The 19,914-nt window shown below is 44.7% G+C and overlaps 1 protein-coding gene and 1 long non-coding RNA gene across 8 annotated transcripts in view; one reads left to right on the top strand and one right to left on the bottom strand.

The window, feature by feature from the left end:
- Window positions 1-19,914, bottom strand: part of Helz (helicase with zinc finger) — a 169,527-nt gene that overhangs the window by 137,461 nt on the left and 12,152 nt on the right. For 3 of the 7 annotated variants that reach the window (XM_031353636.1, XM_031353641.1, XM_031353642.1), the window contains exons 1-3: window positions 9,621-9,695; window positions 8,199-8,254; window positions 2,545-2,601 (exon numbers count right to left, since the gene is read on the bottom strand). The gene's annotated coding sequence lies outside the window, so the exon portion shown is untranslated. Of the gene's footprint in view, window positions 1-2,544; window positions 2,602-8,198; window positions 8,255-8,777; window positions 8,926-9,620; window positions 9,712-10,575; window positions 10,599-19,914 lie in introns of those variants that run through there. The other 4 variants (XM_031353637.1, XM_031353639.1, XM_031353638.1 and 1 more) reach the window with 4 other exon arrangements.
- On the top strand, window positions 9,038-11,140 carry LOC116078421. Its single transcript, XR_004113536.1, has 3 exons — window positions 9,038-9,681; window positions 10,604-10,844; window positions 10,960-11,140. It is a non-coding gene; the product is annotated as an uncharacterized LOC116078421 (long non-coding RNA).

Raw genomic sequence — 19,914 nt, 5'->3', positions numbered from 1 at the left:
ATTAAATCATACTTCACCACCGCCTGGCCATCTTAGTTTTTCGATGGCCAACAATTCAAGTCACATAGACTTCCAACCATCTCCACAGCAGACAAATCACATTAAATGCACACATACTCAAGACAACTATGTGGGGGCTGGCGAGATGGCTCAGCAGGTAAGAGCACTGACTGCTCTTCCGAAGGTCCTGAGTTTGGATCCCAGCAACTACATGGTGGCTCACAACCATCCGTAATGAGATCAGACGCCTTCTTCTGGTGCATCTGAAGACAGCAACAGTAAATTACGCTAGAGCGAGCAGAGCCGAAGCGAGCAGGGCAGAGCGAGCAGAGCCGGAGCGAGCAAAGCTGGAGCAAGCTGGGCTGGAGCAACTGGCAGAGGTCCTGAGTCCACATATATGATGGCTCATGGCCATCTGTACAGCTACAGTGTACTCATACACATAAAATAAATAAAATAAATCTTAAAAAAAAAAAGACAACTATGTGTTAATGCCACATGTTACTGTAAACTTCACAAGTATACGTGCTGCGCTCATGTCTCCAGGAGTCAACAGGGACACTCTGCTGACTCAGCAGTGGACTGCTGAGGGGAAAAGACAGGCATGGGAGCACAGTGGAGGACCAAGGGCCAGGAAACCGGAGGACAATTAAACAGACGCTCTGGTAATCCTGGTGATACTAAGGAGAGGCAGGGGAGGAGCCTAAGCTTGAAGGCAACCTGGGCTTTACTTCAAAAGTCTCTCTTAAAAAAACTTTAAAAAGGGGCTGGTGAGATGGCTCAGCGGGTAAGAGCACCATTTGCTCTTCTGAAGGTCGTGAGTTCAAATCCCAGCAACCACATGGTGGCTCACAACCACCCATAATGAAATCGGATGCCCTCTTCTGGTGCATCTGAAGACAGCTACAGTGTACTCATTTATAATAATAAAATAAAATCTTTAAAAAAAAAAAAACTTTAAAAAAACCTCAAGCTTATACCTAACAGAAGACGACTGTTGAAAGACATGGAAAGTAAGTTTAGAGCCCAGTGACAGAGCGTGTATCCTATGTGCTCATAGCCCAAGGGCATCCCAGAGCCAAAATCAAAATTCATAGTGCTAGTGACCTCCTGGAGAACACAGGAGCTAGAGAAACAGTTACAGTAAAGCCCATGACGGGTATGTACAAGGCTTCTGTTTAATCCCCAGCATTGCAAAAGAAAAAAAGGGAACAAAACAGTGATACAAATATATATAGATATATAGATATATAGAGTTGGAGTTTTTTTTGAAATAGAGTTTCATATAGCCTACACTGGCCTGGAACATGCTATACAGTCAAAGCTAGCCTTGAACTCCCACACTCCTGCCTCAACCTCCTGATTGCTGAGATGAAGATATATACAAGGGTCTGAGGAGACGGCTCAGCAGTTAAGAGCACTCGCTGCTCTTCCAGAGGTCCTGAGTTCAATTTCCAGCACCCACATGGTGGCTCACAACCATCTGTAATGGGATCTGATGCCCTCTTTTGGCATGCTGACATATATGCAGATAGAGCACTCATATACATTAAATAAATAAGCAAATAAATAAATAAGATATATACCTGACTCTGTAGCATTCCTATTTTAACATCAAAGACCAAGATAACAGACCAAAAAAATTATCTAACTGTCTTTAGTAAGTAGGCATTTCAGCAAAACATAAATAATTTGAAGGACTGATAGCACTAAGTAAAAACAGTATAACATTTAGGAAGAAAGTCCCACCTTTTGTTTCTACTGGTATATTTTCAGTATCTAACTCCTCCACACTGAACATGTACATAATATACACTATGTGTTTTCTACAAGTGTGTATATGTATGGGTGTTATTTGCACATGTCATGACCCAACATAAAGAAAAAGCAATTCAATATTTGGTCTTCAGAACACAGGGTGGTTAGCCCTTCAGAATGTTGACATAGACCAGGTAGTGGTGGCGCACTTGGGAGGCAGAGGAGGGTGGATTTCTGAATTCGAGGCCAGCCTGGTCTACAGAGTGAGTTCCACAATAGCCAGGGATACACAGAGAAACCCTGTCTCAAAACCCACCCCACCCCCAAAGAAAAAGAAATGTTCTCATAGAAGCTGGTAGATCTCTCCAGTTCCAATCACATGAGATAAAACTGAGTCTCTGGGCCATAACTCATTCAGAATACAAGTCTGAAAAGAACCCCCCTCCTTGCCGTTGCCACACTACATTGACAGAATGGCATGCAGTGCCTTGAGAGCTGGCTCTGTCCAATCTGTTCTGAAGTAGCCAAGTTAGTTAGGTCCTCCAGCCCCAGGTCATCTGTCCACCTTGCCCCATGTCATCTTTCTAGCCAGACATTCTTATCAAGAAGAAGTCTCCAAACATGGCCAAAGTACAATGACACATGGGTATAGAAATGTCACCATGGAACCCACTGCTTTGTATATTAAAAATTAACAAAAGGAAAAAGATGAAGATGAGATGAAGCTCTCCGGAGTCCCTTTCTCAGGCATTGCTGAGCCTTTTCTCCTAAGCCATCTCTACTCACCTGCAGTTCACTGCACTGGGTATCACCCATATAGCCCATCAGAGCTCTTTATAATTTCTGAAAAGAGAGAAAACAGCTTTTAAATATCACAGCTGGCACACACCTGTAACCCCAGTACTCAAGTGACGGAGGCACTCTGACTCAAGGCCCGATTTGATCCGGGCCATACATCACTATCCTGTCTCTAAAACATGCATGACAAACAAAAACACAAGAACAAATTAGCAATTGCCACATCACTGCATGAGTGTCTGGACCCTACTCACAGCATCTGGGAACTCAGTCAGATGGAGCCATAGACCAAACGGCCTGGCGCCAGCCTCTAGGGACAAAGGCTTTCACACTGAGTCACATAACCTGGGGCAAGGCTGTTTCTCCAGGCCCACACTTCCTCATCTGGGAAATGGGAAACTCAGGAGTAGAGTGTCTGCCAGGCATTCATGAAGTCCTGAGTTCAATACCTAGAACTGACATGGAGACACATGTCTGTAACTCCAGTACCCAAGAAGCAGAGACAGGAGGATCAAAGGTTCAAGGTTAGGGATGGAGATGATTCAGCACTTAATGCTCCTGCAGAGGATGAGGGTTCTCAATACATACATGGTAGCTCACACCATTTGTAACTTCAGCTCTAGGGGATCCAGGGACTTCTGTCTCCAAGAGCATCAGACATGCACGTAGTACACATACAGATAAAACATACAGATAAAACATCACATACATAAAACAAAATAAATCTAAAAAACACCCTGTTCTCTGGGCAGTGTTAACACATACCTATCATCCCAGCCTCGGGAGGCAGAGGCAAGTGGTTTTCTGTGAGTTCAAGGCCAGCCTGGTCTATAAAGCAAGTTTCAGGATAGCCAGGACTACACAGGGAAGCCCTGTCTCAAAAAAAAAAAAAAAAAAAAAAAAAAAAAAAAAAAAGTCCAAAGTTTCCCACAGCTACAGTTCAAAGCCATCCTGGATTACATGAAATTCTGCCTCAAAAATAAGGAAGGAAAGAAAAATAAAATGAGAAAGTAAAACTAACCAGAGATAAAAGAGCAAAATATAGGCAAGCAGTGGTGACACACACCTCAGACCACAGAAGCAGCAGAGGCAGGCGGTTTCTGTGAGTTCAAGAAACCGTGTCTCAAAACACACAATAAATAAATAAACAAAACTGAAAATAAAAGATCAACAAACTGGGGCTGGAGAGATGGGTCAGCAGTTAAGAGCACTGACTGCTCTTCCAGAGGTCCTGAACTCAATTCCCAGCAACCACATGGTGGCTCACAACCATCTGTTAATGGGATCCGATGCCCTCTTCTGGAGTGTCTGAAGACAGGTACAGTGTACTCACATACATGAAGTAAATAAACCTTTAAAAAAAAAGACTACGGGCGGTGGGGGCGCACACCTTTAATCCCAGCACTTGGGAGGCAGAGGCAGGCAAATTTCTGAGTTCGAGGCCAGCCTGGTCTACAGAGTAAGTTCCAGGACAGCCAGGGCTACACAGAGAAACCCTGTCTTGAAAAACCAAAAAAAAAAAAAAAAAAAAAAAAAAAAAAAAAAAAAAAAAAAAAAAAGAACAAAAACAACAACAACAAAAAAAAAAAAGACTAATAATCTACAGTTCAACAGTAGCTTGCCATTAATGCTTCTTGTCATGGCAGAACAGAACAGGCATCCAATGTCTATTTCAACAGCCAAGCCTGCTGAACTTCTCCCTCCATTTCTACTGTTGCCTTACACTTTAGGATCAGAGGCCTTCCAAAAACTAAACGACACATATAATGTGTCTGTGTAAATGCCACACGTGAGCAGTCACCCACCAGAAAAGCTGAAGTTACAGACAGCTGTGAGCCACCCAGTGTGGGTGCTAGGTACCAAACTTAGGTCCTCTTAAAGAGAAACAAGTGCTCATAACCACTGAGCCATCTAGTTCTCCAGCCGCTTTTTTATTTTAAACCATATATAAATACACACATACATATATATATGTGTGTGTGTGTGTGCATGTGTATGTGTGTGTGTGTGTGTGTGTTGCTCAATTTAACTTACCATATGCATGCATGATTTTTAAAACTGTATTATTTATAAATACACCTGACAGGCTGTGTTTACAAGAACACTTCCACCATAAGATGTATTTCCACAAAGCAGAGTGAAAAGTGAAAAGGCCAATTCAGACGTGATAAGACAACCGAAAGTATAGCACAGAGATAAACTCACAGTCATTCACACTTCAGAGCGGGCTCAGTGCAATGAGGACAGGAGAGAGGGCTCAGTGGGTAACCAACCGTACTCACTGCACAAGCCTGCCAGCCCGAGGTCAGCCTGCGGATCCCACGGAAAGGTGAACAAGAGAGCCAACTCCACAAAGTTGTCCTTTGACCTCTGCACATGTATACACACACTAAAACTTTTAATTAGATATACATGTGTATGCTATATATATGACGAATCAGGTTTTTTATTCAAAAGCAAGACAAATTTCTGTTTCACCAGACTTCCTGGTCTTAGGGAAATGAACCCAGTATGTTTACAAGCATGAACAAGTTGATAAGACTTTTGATTTAAATTGGAAACTTTCAATTTCTTTTTCTTTATCTTTTTTTTTTTTTTTTTTTTTTTTTTTTTTTTTGGTTTTTCGAGACAGGGTTTCTCTATGTAGCCCTGGCAGTCCTGGAACTCACTCTGTAGACCAGGCTGGCCTCAAACTCAGAAATCTGTTGCCTCTGCCTCCAAAGTGCTGGGATTAAAGGCGTGCGCCACCACTGTCCGGCCTAAACCTTCAATTTTTCTCAGGTAACTGAAAGCATAACAAATATTTGACATGAATATAACATAAGTATTTACATATATGTATGTACTATATGTATGTATATCATACAACATGAATGTAACATATATGCAAGTAGTCATCATGCTATACCAGTGGTAGTCTTAAAAAGAATACTGATGATCAGATTCCAGATTTCCAAGTCTTATCGAAAGAGCAGTGTGTGGTGCCTGCTTCGAGCTCATTCCTCAGAAGCCATCCTGATGCACCCACACAGAAGGGCCAGTAAGCTGATGTGGCCATTCTCTCCACATTATACTTCTCTTCTAGAAAACATTTCAAAATAAGACTAAGCAATCCAATTACATTTGCAAGTATGTTTACCTAAGTTTATGAAAATAAACAACCCTAAGAACCTTATTTCTTGCACTGGGCCTGCATTTGGATTTGAGTGACAGACAATTACCGGCTGATTTGCATTCAGTGTTAATGTCGAATCTACCTAAGCAGAGAACACAGGTGTGTTTATAAGATTTAGACACTTCCCTGAGGATTCCTGCGCACCAGTCTCAGCTTTTTATGACAATGCTGTAGTTTAAAAATTTTTTTCTAGACCTTTTTATTTTATGTGTAGGAGTATATGTTATCTGTGTGTCACACACATGTCACATTCATGCCAGAGGTCAGAAAAGGGTGTTGGATCCCTGGAACTAAGAATCCCTGGATTCTAAGTGACCATGTAGATGCTGGGTGAGACCTGAACCCAGGTCCTCTCTCTGCTAGAGCTTTTAAACACTGAGACAGCTCTCCAGCACATGTGCGGCTGACTTTATAGAGTTTCCCAAGGCCCCTCCACCAGCAGGAATGGCTTCACATGGTCTTTAGCATTGTTGCCCAAGGCACTGAAACTGGACAGTCTGGATATATGTGCAGACTTTTAAGGCAGTGATGACTGAATTCATTCAAGCTATCCAAGGATGAAATTTCTTACTAACAGTGGCAAAAGGTAGTCGAGAACTAATAGAGATGCCAGACTGTATTAACTGACTCCTCCACAATACAACCTTACCTAAAAACAGAGCCTAAGCCTAGCAGCCAAAAGACAGCCAAAAGCCATGCCTTCACTCGGCTCAGAGACGGCCTCCTACTCTACAGTAACCTTTGACCCTACGGTATTTCCCACTTTAGACTACTTCATGTAACAAGCTGCTTGGTGGCCAACCAGTAGCTTCACTTTCAACAATACTTGTCTGCATGTGTGGAAACTGTGAAAAGACTGTCTTGACACAATTCAAGCTGAGGAACAGTAGCCCCTCGAGATCACATACTCTGTAAGTACTCAACTTTTAAACTACAAGTGAACATTTCTGAGGCCAAAAAACAGATCTGTGGCTCCTAGCCACAGAACTACCTGTTTGTTTCAAACAAAACAAGAGGAGGGTTCAAACTGGGAGGTCTGAGACAAGAATATGCTCCATCCACACGCTGAAAACAAATTTAAAACTCTGTATTCGCTCTGCCAAAAATTAAAATTAAAATAGGCACTGCAGAGTTTCAACCCAAGTGGAAGTGCTATGTGCTAGAAGACTCTGGATCTCTGTCCACCTCCCTTCCCAAGTCCCCACCCGCTTAGTGGTTTTTTTTTTTTTTTTTTTTTTTTTTTTTTGTGGTTTTTCGAGACAGGGTTTCTCTGAGTAGCCCCGCTTATTGTATTTTAAGGGCAAAGTGGCAACTGTATGCTTCATGCTTGAGGGGCTGGGGAGTATAGCTTATTCTGAAAAAGATGTACTAAATACAAAAAAACTGGTGAGGATTTCAAAATCTAAATGCTGAAATGTGTTGGGGAGGTAAATAAATCTACAATAAACCAATTGACCATAATTACTTATATTTCTCTAAAGCAACCACAGTAAGATATCATTAAGTTGAGAAAATGGTTGAAAACTATAACACACTTCTCTCTCCCTGGTATACAGTACAAACTTTCACTAATATTCAAATGTCCTTTAAATCCAAGACATTACACCAGTCATAACTTTAATCCCAGCAATCAGGAGTTCAAGGCCGGCCTTGCCTACTTAGGCAGCCAAAGCTACAAGAGTGATACCCTTTCCCTGTCTCTGTCTCTGTCTCTCTCTCTCTCTCTCTCTCACACACACACACACAAATCCAAAGTATTACATGGAATAAACAAAACCATAATCTGAATTTACACACCACATATGATCAGAAGTGACCACAGAATAGTCATATCCCGGAAGCAACACAAAACTTAACACTTCATTTTTGTTCTAAAGTACTATCAGACATTTACTATTCAGCTTTGAAGAAAATAGAAGGGCCTAAGGATGTGGCTCAATAGTTCAGCACTTTCCTAGGATGTGTGAGGCCATTAGGTCTTAAACATACCAGCAACACAAACCAAAAAAAACTAAGAAATATAAAAAATAGAAGCAATTTGCTTGCTGAAAAATATTATTTGCAATAGAAAAGGATATACTTCAGAAGCATCCCACAAACTGTGGGTGTGCAGATTTCCTCTTCCCAATTTCTTATACTCAGTGTGGAGCAAGCAACGGACATGAAAAGAGATCAAATCCAGACCATCCAATTAAAGTCACACAAGGAAATGTGAAGAGGCAAACTATAATTACTCCTGGAAAAGACACTGATCAAGGATAGCCACAAATAACATTTGGCTCTAGATAAGCTTCACTACGTATGAATAAGTAGGAGCCACTAAAAAGGATGGTGTGTCTTTCCTAAATCTAGCCTTGCCTGTATCCCAATTGGCTGACTGATCTATTTGGAAAGTAACTTCAGCCTGAACCTTGAGGTGGTTACAAGAAAGAGGGGAAACAGGGTGTAGCATTGACTTCAGTCTCACCTTGCACATCTCACCGGCTCTGTAGTTCATTAGTGATCAATTACTTCATCCAATTCCTGAGGCAAACAGAAAAGCAGAATATGGCTATGCAACACCAGTTGGAGCTGTTAGCAGTAGCAAACATTTTATAGCCCTTTAATAAAAGAATATGGAGACTTCAAGTGGAAAAAGTTATTAAAAAAAAAAAGTACAGTATGAAGCTTTGGAGGGGAAAAAAAACTTGCTTCTTTTACCTAAAATTGAAAATATTTTCTTTCAGCAACATATTAGAAAATAGTCTTCACCTTAAACATAATGACCTCATCTATTCTGCACTGATTAGTCTCGCTTTCAAAAATGAAAGGAGGAAGGAAAAAAAATCAAGGAGTGGGGGGAAAGCTATTCATATGAGTGAAGAGAGAGCAAAATCAAAATCAAGAACAAACTGGGCCCGATAAGGTCTCCCTCTTCCCCCGGCTGCTCCCGGAATCCACTATCTCTGGAGTTACACTTTTGATTATATTAATGGCTTGCCTAAAAAGTGTAACTTTGCAAGGGAGAAAGAATGCTAATTTCGGAATTCAACCAAAAAAGACTTACAAGGTTCCCAACCCAAAAGGAATCTGAAGACTCTGGCTTCCAGCCCTGTCTGAGACGACCCCTCAGCAAGGCCCAGGGCGCGGAAGACTCAACTCGTTTTGGGGGAGAGAAATCACAGTTCCTAGTTAGGACTGTGTGTGTCCGAGCCCTTGAGGGTAAAAAGAGAGAGAGAGAGAGAAGGAAAGAAAGGGGCCTTTTGAGACACCTCCAGGAAGAGATAGTACATTTGTTTTTGTAGATGTGCTCACGGGCCACGAATGTCCCAGAAGGGGGGCAGGGAGAGGGGGGACCACAGTGAATCTTGGGCAGAGCCCTCTGCTGGGGAGAGGCGCCCCCTGACCCACTTTTCGTGCAGTCCCCTTCCCTGGGGTCGTCGCCCCACCCTGGGTGGTAATGCTAACCGGGAGGGCTGCACCGCGCGCGGCGTGGGAGGCCGCCCGCTCCCCACCCTAAGCCGCGACCCTGGGGCGCGGGGCGTGCGGGGACCCCGGGTCGGCCCGTGCCGGAGCAGCCTCGCGCGGGCTCCCGGGTCCCCCCGAACCTCGGGCGTATGCAAGACCCCCCCGGGCCACCGCCTGGGCCCCGGGCACCTTAGCCCCCCAGCGGAGAGAAAAGGATATTGAGGAGGGGAAGAAGCAGTAAACAGCTCCAGCGTCCGGGCCTCGCCTCTGAGAGAGCCCCGCTCCCCAGGCCCTGCCGCCGGCCGTCGGGACCCCCCACTGTCCCCGGGGCCGCGCTGTCCCGGACCCGGAGCACCCGAGGAGAGTCCAGGCCTCTCCCCGGATGGCTCTGGAGGCTCCTGAAGCGACCCGGGCAGCGGAGAACGGGGAAGTCAGGACTTACCTGTCATTACTTTCTACGCCATCTTGGATCCACTTGTCAACGTCCCCACAAAGCATTATGGGTAAGAAAGAGCCTTTAAAGTGACTCCCCCCCTCGGCCCCCGACTCCCGCCTCCCGCCGCCGGCGCCGCCCCCTCCGGCCGCACCTCCCTCCGGAAAGTTGGCCCCAGAGGCCCGCCCGGCCCCCTTCAGCGCCAGCGGGACTTCTCAAGGAACACCCCTACTCACACACCCAGTTTTCCAACTGTGCCTTTGGGGTGCTCTCTCTCTCCCCCCCTCGTCCCTATCTCCCCCATCCCTTACGCGAGCTGCTGTCTGCCCCGCCGCGATCCTGCCCTAGCAGCCAGATACCCTACTCCTGCATTCAATCAACGTGGAGTGTCCCGGACGCGGGTGGTGTGCGAGCCGGCTAGCGGATGCATAGATGTATGCAGGGATGCATGAGCGCATGAATGCGCACGCCTGCGAGCGGTCCCCCAGCTCCAGGTCCTTGCTACCGCTCGCGCTTCCCGCCCCGGGGCATCCGCCACGCGTGTCGCATCCGCGCGCGGGGACAGTATCGATATCCTTAGAAGCCACTCTGGAGCCCTAGAATCCCAGGAACTCAGTGAAACGCCGAGTCAACCCGCCCGCAAAGCTCAATTGGGATTTGGGAAGATTAAGCTAAATGCAACTTTTACCCCCCCACACACACCCCCAGTTTACTCAACCTCGCGCGGTCCCCTCCGCTCGGCGGTGGATAAAGTGATCTGCGACCCTCTAGGTCGAAGGACCCCTCCCCTAGGAATGTGGCTTTGGGCTCCGTAGGATTCATCCGGGTTAGAGTCCAAATTGTGGACTGTGACTTCCCCATGCAGGTAACTCAGGGAAACCCGGCTGCAGAGTCCGGGTGGGGCGTGGATGCGCGCCTGGGCCGGGAGGGGGGTCCCCAGGGCAGGTTGGGGGGTAGTGCCTACCGCGTTCCAACTGTCCTGTTCCCACAAGGCGGCGACCCCAGGCGGCGGGACAAGGTAGAGGGCGGGCGCCACGCTGGCTCCGGGCAGAGAGAGGAGGGGGTTGTCCAGAGTGGCTTGGAGGCGACCAGGACGCAGGAAGTAGGAGGCGACCGTGTGCCGGCAACAGACCTTTGCGAGCATCCCGCGGGCATCTGCTTTCTGGTTGCAAGACCAGCCCCGCGCTTTCCCCGCCCCTCCCGTTTGCTTCAGGCGAGCGACACCTAGCTCAGGTGACCACCCCCTTTGCTCCCTGAAGTACCAGCTTCACGCAGCCCTTGTCCTGCCAGAAATGTAGGTCTGTTCATTAACTCCCCACCCCCACCCCTATACGTTCTCTTCCTCCAGGGTCAGCATTGCTGAGTTTGAGAACCTCTAGATGCTCGCCTGCCCGGAGCAAGATTTGTGTCCAAGAGAAAATGCTCCGAGACTTCCGGGTAGATCCTGTTGTTTAGCTTTAGCGAGGGTTTAATCCTCAGTAATAAATAAATAGATAAATAAATATCCCTAACACACCAAAGCTTGAGAACAAAATGTTGTTAAATGGTTCTGTAAATTTAAAGATACTGTGGGCAACAGGCATTATCACGTAAACACACTCTTTTCGATGCAAGGGGAGGGAGGGTCTTAGATCTGCCTTTTTTTTTTTAAGGCACCTCTGGGGCTACCTGGGTGATTGCAGACAACCTCTGCCCGTAGGGAGCCAAAAGCTCCACCATTCTATTGTCTCAGCCTAGAGACGGGTGAGGTGTGGACTCATTAAGGGATTGGCCCCGGGGTCACTCTTGAGGGAGCAGGTGAGTCATTCCAGTGGACTAAGCATTCAAGGGAGGAACCTCCCCTGAGTCACCGCTTTTCAGAGCTTCTGAGAAGCTCCAGTTGGTTTGGAGACCAGGAGCCAAGAACTCTGGGCACCTCTAGGGTGGTCAAGGTGTCCCCTACCGGTCCCTTTGCTCTCCCTGCTAAGGAAGGCTCCCACGTCTTGTTTCCAGGGTATTCTAGTTGCTCCTCCTCCAGTTCCTGCATTTCTTTAGCCACTAGGATGCACTAATGTAATGATTGGCAACTTCAAGTGGGCGATCTGAGCTTCCTTGTAAGTAAGTAATCAACCGAAGCACACGGCTCTGCCTGCCAAGCTGCCTCTTTGGTAGGTAGTCTTTCTTCGCTTTAGAAAAGCTTTGGCCCAAAGACAGGCTCCATTTATGTCACTGCCTCTAGTGTGTGTTCTGGAAGGTTCCTTGTCCCAGATGCCACCTGTTACCTGTGCTAAGAGAACTCCTAACTCCCTGCTCTGGGCCTGCCCTTACATTCTGATGTCTATCTGACCAACTCAGATAGACAGTCGTATTTCACACTTGTGAAATACAAATCAGGCCATGTGACTCCCCTCATGCCTTCACATCACAACTGAGATGAGCCTAAGTTCCCAGCCATGGCCTAGGAGCTCAATATGAGATTCCCCTGTCTTCCCATCCTCCAAGATGAGTCCAGTGTGGCCTCCCTCTTCCCTACATCACTCTAAGTTCTTCATCTGAGAAAAATATTTCCCTCTATCTGTCAGTCATCCACTAATCATCCAGGGCTCTGTTTGTGTCACTCCTCCCAGATGGACCTTTGCCATCCCCTTAAATGAAGCAGGCCACTTGATTCTACTACCATTATTAGAAATCATCTTATCAGTTTGTCTTATCTGACCCACTCCCATAGATGCTTAGCAGATGTTTGCTGACTGACAACCTTTTATCAGAACAAGGGGTTACATAGACGGTACTGATGCCCAAAGTAGACTGACCATCTTTTCAGATGGTTCTGATCACATTCAGCTAGGGACAACTCAGCTACTGTTCACTTGGCTCTGTTCTGCTTCTGAGCTGATTGACACCGGCAGCCCTAATTCCTTCTTCCTTCCCCATCTTCTCTTTCCCCCATCACCCACAGCCACACCTTCTGAGTTTGAAGATTGCCAGGACTCAGGCTATAGGTCTCCGTTCTTCAGGTATATCGTCTAGCCACCTCCTTCCTGGATTTAAATGTTCACACCAGAAAGGGATTCCTGAGTGTCTTGTACCACTCTCATGCTTCCTCCTGAGTGTGAAACTTCCTAGCATCTCTCAGAGATACTTAAACCCAATGTTCTTATAGCAGGAAGGCCAGAGCTTGCTATGCAGCCAATAATAACCCTAACTCCTGACCTCTCTGCCTCTGCCTTACAAGTATATACCACCAAGCTCCCCTGATTACAATTCAGTTGAGTTTTTTTGTTGGTGGTGGTGGTGGTGATTTGGTTTGGTTTTGGTTTGTTTGGTTTGGTTTGTTTGGCTTGATTTGTATGTGTGGTATATGTGTTTGTGCACATCTGTATGTATGTGTGCACATATGTACATACATATGGTTAGGCCAGAGGAGGGTATCAGCTGTCATCCTCTCTCAGGGACCCTTTAGCTCTCTGTTCAGTTAGATGGCTGGAGAGGAATCCACGTGTCTCTGCTCTCCAGTGACAGGGTTATAGGCACATCCCTCTTTTCCCAGCCTTCTCTGTGTGGGTTCTGGTGATGTGGACTCAGGTCCCCATGTTTATACAGCAAATGTTCTTACCCACTGATCCATCTTGTGAGAGGCAATTCTAGCCTACAAGGTGAGTCCTCAGGATGCATCTTAGGTCATCAGGCTTGGCAACAGGCACCTTTATCCACTGAGCCATCTTGCCAACCCTCTTTGTGTTTTTGTGGGGCTGGCCTAGAACTCTCAATCTTCCTGCCTCACACCCCCCCACCCCCTGTAAAGCCTGCACCATCTCACCCAATTTTTCAGCCTCCATTTTTGAGAATCTACATGGCAAATGGCTTTATTTCCAGTATTTTGGATTCTCCACTCACTTCTGACAGTCATTCCCATTTTGCTCTAACAACTCCAAGGAGTTGCTGTTGTCTCTCTGTCTTATTTTAAATTGTAGGATTCTTACACATAAGCCATATTTCTTTCCCTGTTTTGTTTTGTTGTTTTGTTTAACCAGGCCTTTTCACCTAACATAATAGGCATTCACTTATACCTGCAGTGAAACAAACCTCACTTAGCCCTAACGTGGTTTCTAGAAAAATTCTGCAAATAGAAACTGAGATGGCTCAACAGTTAAAGCAAGCATAAAGAATGAGGTTCAGCTGGGCAGTGGTGGTGCATGCCTTTAATCCCAGCACTTGGGAGGCAGAGGCAAGTGGATTTCTGAGTTCCAGGCCAGCCTGGTCTACAGAGTGAGTTCCAGGACAGCCAAGGCTACACAGAGAAACCCTGTCTCAAAAAAAAATGGGTTTCAGATCCCCAGAAACTTAGATAATGCCCAGAAAGAATGGTGGCCTCAGAAGGTGGAGACAGGACAGGTATGAAGAATAATGAAGCCAGACATGGTGGAGTACCTTATATCAACACTTGAGAAGCAGAGACAGTTGGATCTCTGTGAGTTCAAGATCATAGTCTGTACAGTGAGTGCCAGGTCAGCCAGAGTTACCTGATGAGACCCAGTCTCAAACAAACAAACAAACAAACAAAAAAGAAAGGAAAGGAAAAGAAATAATGGCAAGGCATGATGGGAAGGTAAGGCAAGAAATTCTCTTGCATCTAGGAGTTTGAAGTCAGTCTCAACAGAATAACCAAATCCTATCTTTAAAGGGGAAAGAAACCGAAAATAATGATTTGAAGAATGAAAAATAAATAAAATATCTGTGATTGAAACATTCAGTAACAGTGAATGTCAATGAGGAAAGGTTAGCCACTGCTAAAGTGAAAGTGTCTTGGGCTGGCGAGATGGCTCAGCAGGTAAGAGCACTGACTGCTCTTCCAAATGGTCCTAAGTTCAAATCCCAGCAACCACATGGTGGCTCAGAACCACCCGTAATGAGATCTGATGCCCTCTTCTGGTGTGTCTGAAGAAAGTTATAATGTACTTAATTATAATAATAAATAAATCTTAAAAAAAAAAAAAGTAGGGCTGGAGAGATGGCTCAGTGGGTAAGAGCACTGACTGCTCTTCCAAAGGTCCTGAGTTCAAATCCCAGCAAACCACATGATGGCTCACAACCATCCAAAATGAGATCTGACACCCTCTTCTGGAGTGTCTGAAGACAGCTACAGTGTACTTATATATAATAATAAGTAAATCTAAAAAAAAAAAAAAAAAAAAAGGTATGTAAAAGAGAAGAAGAGACTGTCAGGACTCTGAGATGGCTCATTGGTTAAAGATGATTGCTGTCCAACCAAGTAAGTTTCCCTAGGACCCATGTGAAGATGGAAGGAGAGTGCCACCTCCACAAACATGTCCTCTGCTCTCCATGAGTGCCATGCTGTGCCTCTTCCCACAACACACCAGAAACACACAAAATAAAATTCAACTAAAAAATAAAGACCTGTTGTTGCTATTGATGCAGACTATTTAATACATGCATTCTATGTAGATATAGACACATATGTGTATATATGCTTTGAATGTTTGGAAACTTTTGCTGTCAACTTAGGATAAAAAGCTTACCCCGTTAAGTACGTATTCTTCAAAAATGAGTAGCCACATAGGTAAAAGTTATTTTTTCTCATTTGTACAGGAATAACACTATATTAAATATGTAAAGTCTTATTTATATAGATTTGATTACAGAAAGTAAGAAAGTATTCTCTAAATAATGTGAAAAATAAGCTTTAAAATGACAGATTATCCAGGCGGTGGTGGCACACACCTTTAATGTCAGTACTCATGTAGCAGAGGCAGGTGGATCTCTATAAATTTCTCTATAAATTTTTGTAGATCAGGCCAGACTGATCTACAGAGGGAGTTCCACAACAGCCAAGGCTTCACAGAGAGACCCTGATTCAAATACACACACACACACACACGCGCTAAAATAAGTGGGATTTAAACTAAATGGCATCAACAATTCCTCTAATTAAGCCAGAGTAGTCAATCAGTGAGCTCCAGATTCAGTGAGAGACCTTATTTCAAAAAACAGGGTGGAGAGTGACTGAGCAAAAACACCAGATATTGACCTCTGGTCTCCACATGCATAAGTATGCACACTCTATGCGCATGTACACACACACACACACACACACACACACACACACACAAGAAAGAAAGGCAACCAGCATGGTGGTATGCACCTTTAATCACAACACTCTAGAGGCAGAAGCAGGTAAATTTCCAAGTTCAAGGACAGCTAGGGCTATGTAGAGAGGCCCTATCTTAAGGAGAAGAAGGAGAAGAAGGAGGAGGAGGGGGAGGAGGAAGAGGAGGAAGAGAAGGAGAAGAGAAAGAATGAAAGAAAGACGACAGGCTGGGGATGTGGCTCAGGGTTCAGTTGTTTGCTTTTGGGGAATTCACACCAAGTTCCATCACTGATACCTCAGAAACAGGAGTAATGGTCACCAGCACTTGGGAGAATCGGGAGTTCAAGGCCAGCCTGGGATACAGGAGATCCTGCCCCCCCCCCAAAAAAAGAATGCGAAACCATAAGGATGATAACATACTCAATTAACTAACATATAACAATTCCAAGTTTTCACGTACTTATTCAGATAATGTCAAATACATCAACGAAAAGAGTATGGAACTGCAAGAAGATACTGAAAAATCTTCAGTTAGGGTAGAAATGATCTTTATCCTTAACTATTAGAACAAAATTAGTAAGAAAGAAGTGTGCACGTAGGGACAAGCACACTTTAGTCAACTTGACATATATAGGACAGGGTACCCACACTGCAGCTCACAAGTTCTTCTCAAGTACACACGGAATGTCTTTGAAGTGCTACAGGTAAAACAAGTCCCAACAACTTTCAAACAATTCAAATAGAGTACATTCTCAGACAATGATGCAACTCAGGCAGAAAATAAGAATTTTTGTTTGTTTTTTGTTTTGTTTGGTTTGGTTTGGGTTTTGTTGTTGTTTTGTTTTGTTTTGTTTTGGGGGGTTTTTTGGGTTTTGTTTTGTTTTGTTGTTTTTTTCAAGACAGGTTTTCTCTGTGTAGTCCTGGCTGTTCTGGAACTCACTCTATAGACCAGACTGGCCTCGAACTCAGAAATCTGCCTCTGCCTCCCAAGTGCTGGGATTAAAGGCGTATGCCACCACCGTCAGGCAAAGATTTCTTTATCTTTTTTTTTTTTTTTTTTTTTGAGACAGGGTTTCTCTGAAGAATTTTTAAAAGGGTAAATAGAAAATATCTGGGTCCTAGTATGCTCTCTGGTGCTGTGGTAGAATACTGTGACCAAAAGCAACTTGGAGAGGAAAGGGTTTCTTTAGCTTATGCATATCTTGAGTCAATTGAGAGAAGGTAGGCAGGAACTCAAGCAGGGGAGGAACCTGAAGGAGAAGCCATAGAGGAATGCTGCTTCCTGGCTTGATCTTTAGTAGCTTGTTCACCCTGCTTGCTTATACAATCCAGGACTATCTACTTGCCCAGAAATGGTACTTCCCACCATGCACTGGGTCCTCCCACATTAACCATTAATCTTGGAAAAGCCCTACAAGCCAGGCATGGTAGCACACACCTTTAACCCAACACTGGGTAGGCAGAGGCAGGCTGATGTCTGTCTGTGAGTTTGAGGCCAACCTGCTCTGCATAGTAAGTTCCAGCAACAGCCAAGGCTACATAGTGAGATCCTATCCTCACCACACAAAAAAAAAAAAAAAAAAAAAAAGAAAAGAAAAGAAAGAAATAAAAAGAAAGCCAGGCAGTGGTGGCACATGCTTTTAATCCCAGCACTTGGGAGGCAGAGGCAGTTAGATTTCTGAGTTCGAGGCCAGCCTGGGCTACAGAGTGAGTTCCAGGACAGCTAGGGCTACACAGAGAAACCCTGTCTTGAAAAAAACCAAAAAAAAAAAAAAAAAAAAAAAAAAAAAAAAAAAAAAAAAAAAAAAAAAAAAAAAGAAAAGAAAAAGAAAAGAAAATGTCATGCAGTCACTGTGATAGAGGTATTTTCTCAGTTAATGTTTCTCTTCTCAGATAACTCTCACTTGTGTCAAACTGACCAAAAAAAAGGCAAAACAGAATGAACAAACAAAAAACTATGTTATGTCTTAGGACATTATGTGTTCAAACACTGCTCATAATTTTAAGTAACACAAATTTTAAAAAATAGAAAGTTAATACAAATGGGGGACAGCTGGAGAAATGGCTTAGTAATTGTAGCACCTACTGCTTTTCCAGAGGACCAAGTTTGATTCCAAGCCACCACCTGGCAACTTACAGCTGCTTTTTAACTCCAGTTGCAGAGTATCTGATCCCCTCTTCTGTCTGCCCTCTGTGAGCACCAGGCATGTATGTGACACACTTACATACATGCAGGCAGGCAAAATACCCATGCAAATAAAATAAAAATAATAAATAAATATTTTAAAATGTAAATATTGCATCAAGGTAGATCGATGGTAGAATAGTCATCTAGCATGTGCAAGGCCCTGGGTTGTATCCCCTGAACCACAGTCCATCATAAATGAAATATGACATCCTAAAATTAAAATGTAGCTTCAATAGAATTTGTTTTGTTTTGGGGTTTTGTTTTGTTTTTGGGTTTTGTTTTGTTTTTGTTTTCAGTGCTGGGAACCAAACCCAGTGCCACACACATGCAAGGCAAAATCCTCTACCACCTAGCTACATACCAAATCTTGTTTTCAATTTCTTGAATTAGTAATGAGTTAAGAGTTCAAATTTTGCCAGACAGGGTGGCACATGCCTTTAATGCCAGCACTTGGGCGGCAGAGGGAGATGGATCTCTGAGTTCCAGGCTAGCTTGGTCTACATGGTAAGTTTCAGGATGCCCAGGGCTACACAGAGAAACCCTACTTTTAACCTTTAGCGCTTCCTAGAGTATAGTTACTAATGAATATTCTGGGGCTGAGGAACTGGCTCAGGGGGAAGTAAGAGTGCTTGGTATGGAAGCAAGAGGATTTGGGTTTGAAGGTCTAGCGGCCACATAAAAACAAAGCATGGGCATGCATGCCAATAGCTTTAGCATTTAGAGGCAGAGACAGGCAGGCCCTTGGAGCCTGCCTAGCTCAAACAGTGGGTTTCAGGTTTCGTGAGAGACCCTGTGTCAAAAAATAAGGTGGAGAGTGATAAAGTGTCTGTGTGTGTGTGTGTGTGTGTGTGTGTGTGTGTGTGTGCCCATAGAGACACCAAAGGTGGAATTACAGGCAGTTATGTGGTCCTGGCATGGATGTTGAGAAGAAAACTTGGATCCTGGGCTGAAGAGATGACTCAGTGGGTAAGAGCACCGACTGCTCTTCCAGAGGTCCTGAGTTCAAATCCCAGCAACCACATGGTGGCTCACAACCATCTGTAATGGGATCTGATGCCCTCTTCTGGTGTGTCTGAAGAGAGCAGTGGTGTACCCGTGTACATTAAATAAATAAGCGAACAAACAAACTTGGATCCTCTCAAAGAGCAATGCTTGCTTTGTCTTACTCTCCATCTCCCTGCCCCCTCCCTCTCCCACCCCTGTGTATGCACTTATGTGCAAGAAAGAGAAGAAGAGGATCTCACTATGGAACCCTGACTGGCCTGCAACTCTCAAACTCAGAGATTCATTCACCTGCTTTGCTTTATGAGTGCTGGGATTAAAGGTGTCTATGACCCCATGCCTGGTGCAGTGTTCCCTCTTAGCTGCTGAGCCATCTCTGCAGTCCCTCAGGAAGATGTTAGGGCCCAGGGATCTCGGAATGCTAGGAAAGATAAATCACTGTTCTATAACTGGCATCAAATCTGTTGCAAATGTAAGTAATAGAGAGAAATGCCAGGCTCTTACTCTCTCTCTTGCCCTCTTCCTCCCCTCTCTCTGCATTCCCTTCCCCCCTCTCTCCACGTGGCCATGGCTGCCCTCTACTTCTCTACTCTCTCTCTCTCTGCCTTTCTCTGCCTCTACTACCCTCTTAGATCCCCTTCCCAGCATGACAATAAATGCCTTAAAACCATAAAAAAAGAAAGAAAGAGAGAGAGAGAGAGAAAAGGAAGGAAGGAAGGAAGGAAGGAAGGAAGGAAGGAAGGAAGGAAGGAAGGAAGGAAGGAAGGAGGGAAGGAAGGAAGGAGGGAAGGAAGGAAGGAAGGAGGGAAGGAAGGAGGGAAGGAATGCCAGGTAAAATTCTTAGTGATTCTTTTTCCCAAAGGGTATATACTGTTCCCAGGGGACATAAAAAGAATCCCATTGAGCCAGGTAGTAAGTGGGTACACAGGCAGATAGATCTCTGTGAGTTCAAGGCCAGCCTGGTCTACAGAGCAGGCTCCAGGATAACTAAGGGTACACAGAAAGACCCTATCTCAAAAAGCAAA

Source organism: Mastomys coucha, unplaced genomic scaffold (assembly GCF_008632895.1).
Source record: "Mastomys coucha isolate ucsf_1 unplaced genomic scaffold, UCSF_Mcou_1 pScaffold5, whole genome shotgun sequence".
In the NCBI taxonomy this organism is placed as follows: Eukaryota; Metazoa; Chordata; class Mammalia; order Rodentia; family Muridae; genus Mastomys; species Mastomys coucha.
This window is presented reverse-complemented; position numbering and strand designations above follow the sequence as displayed.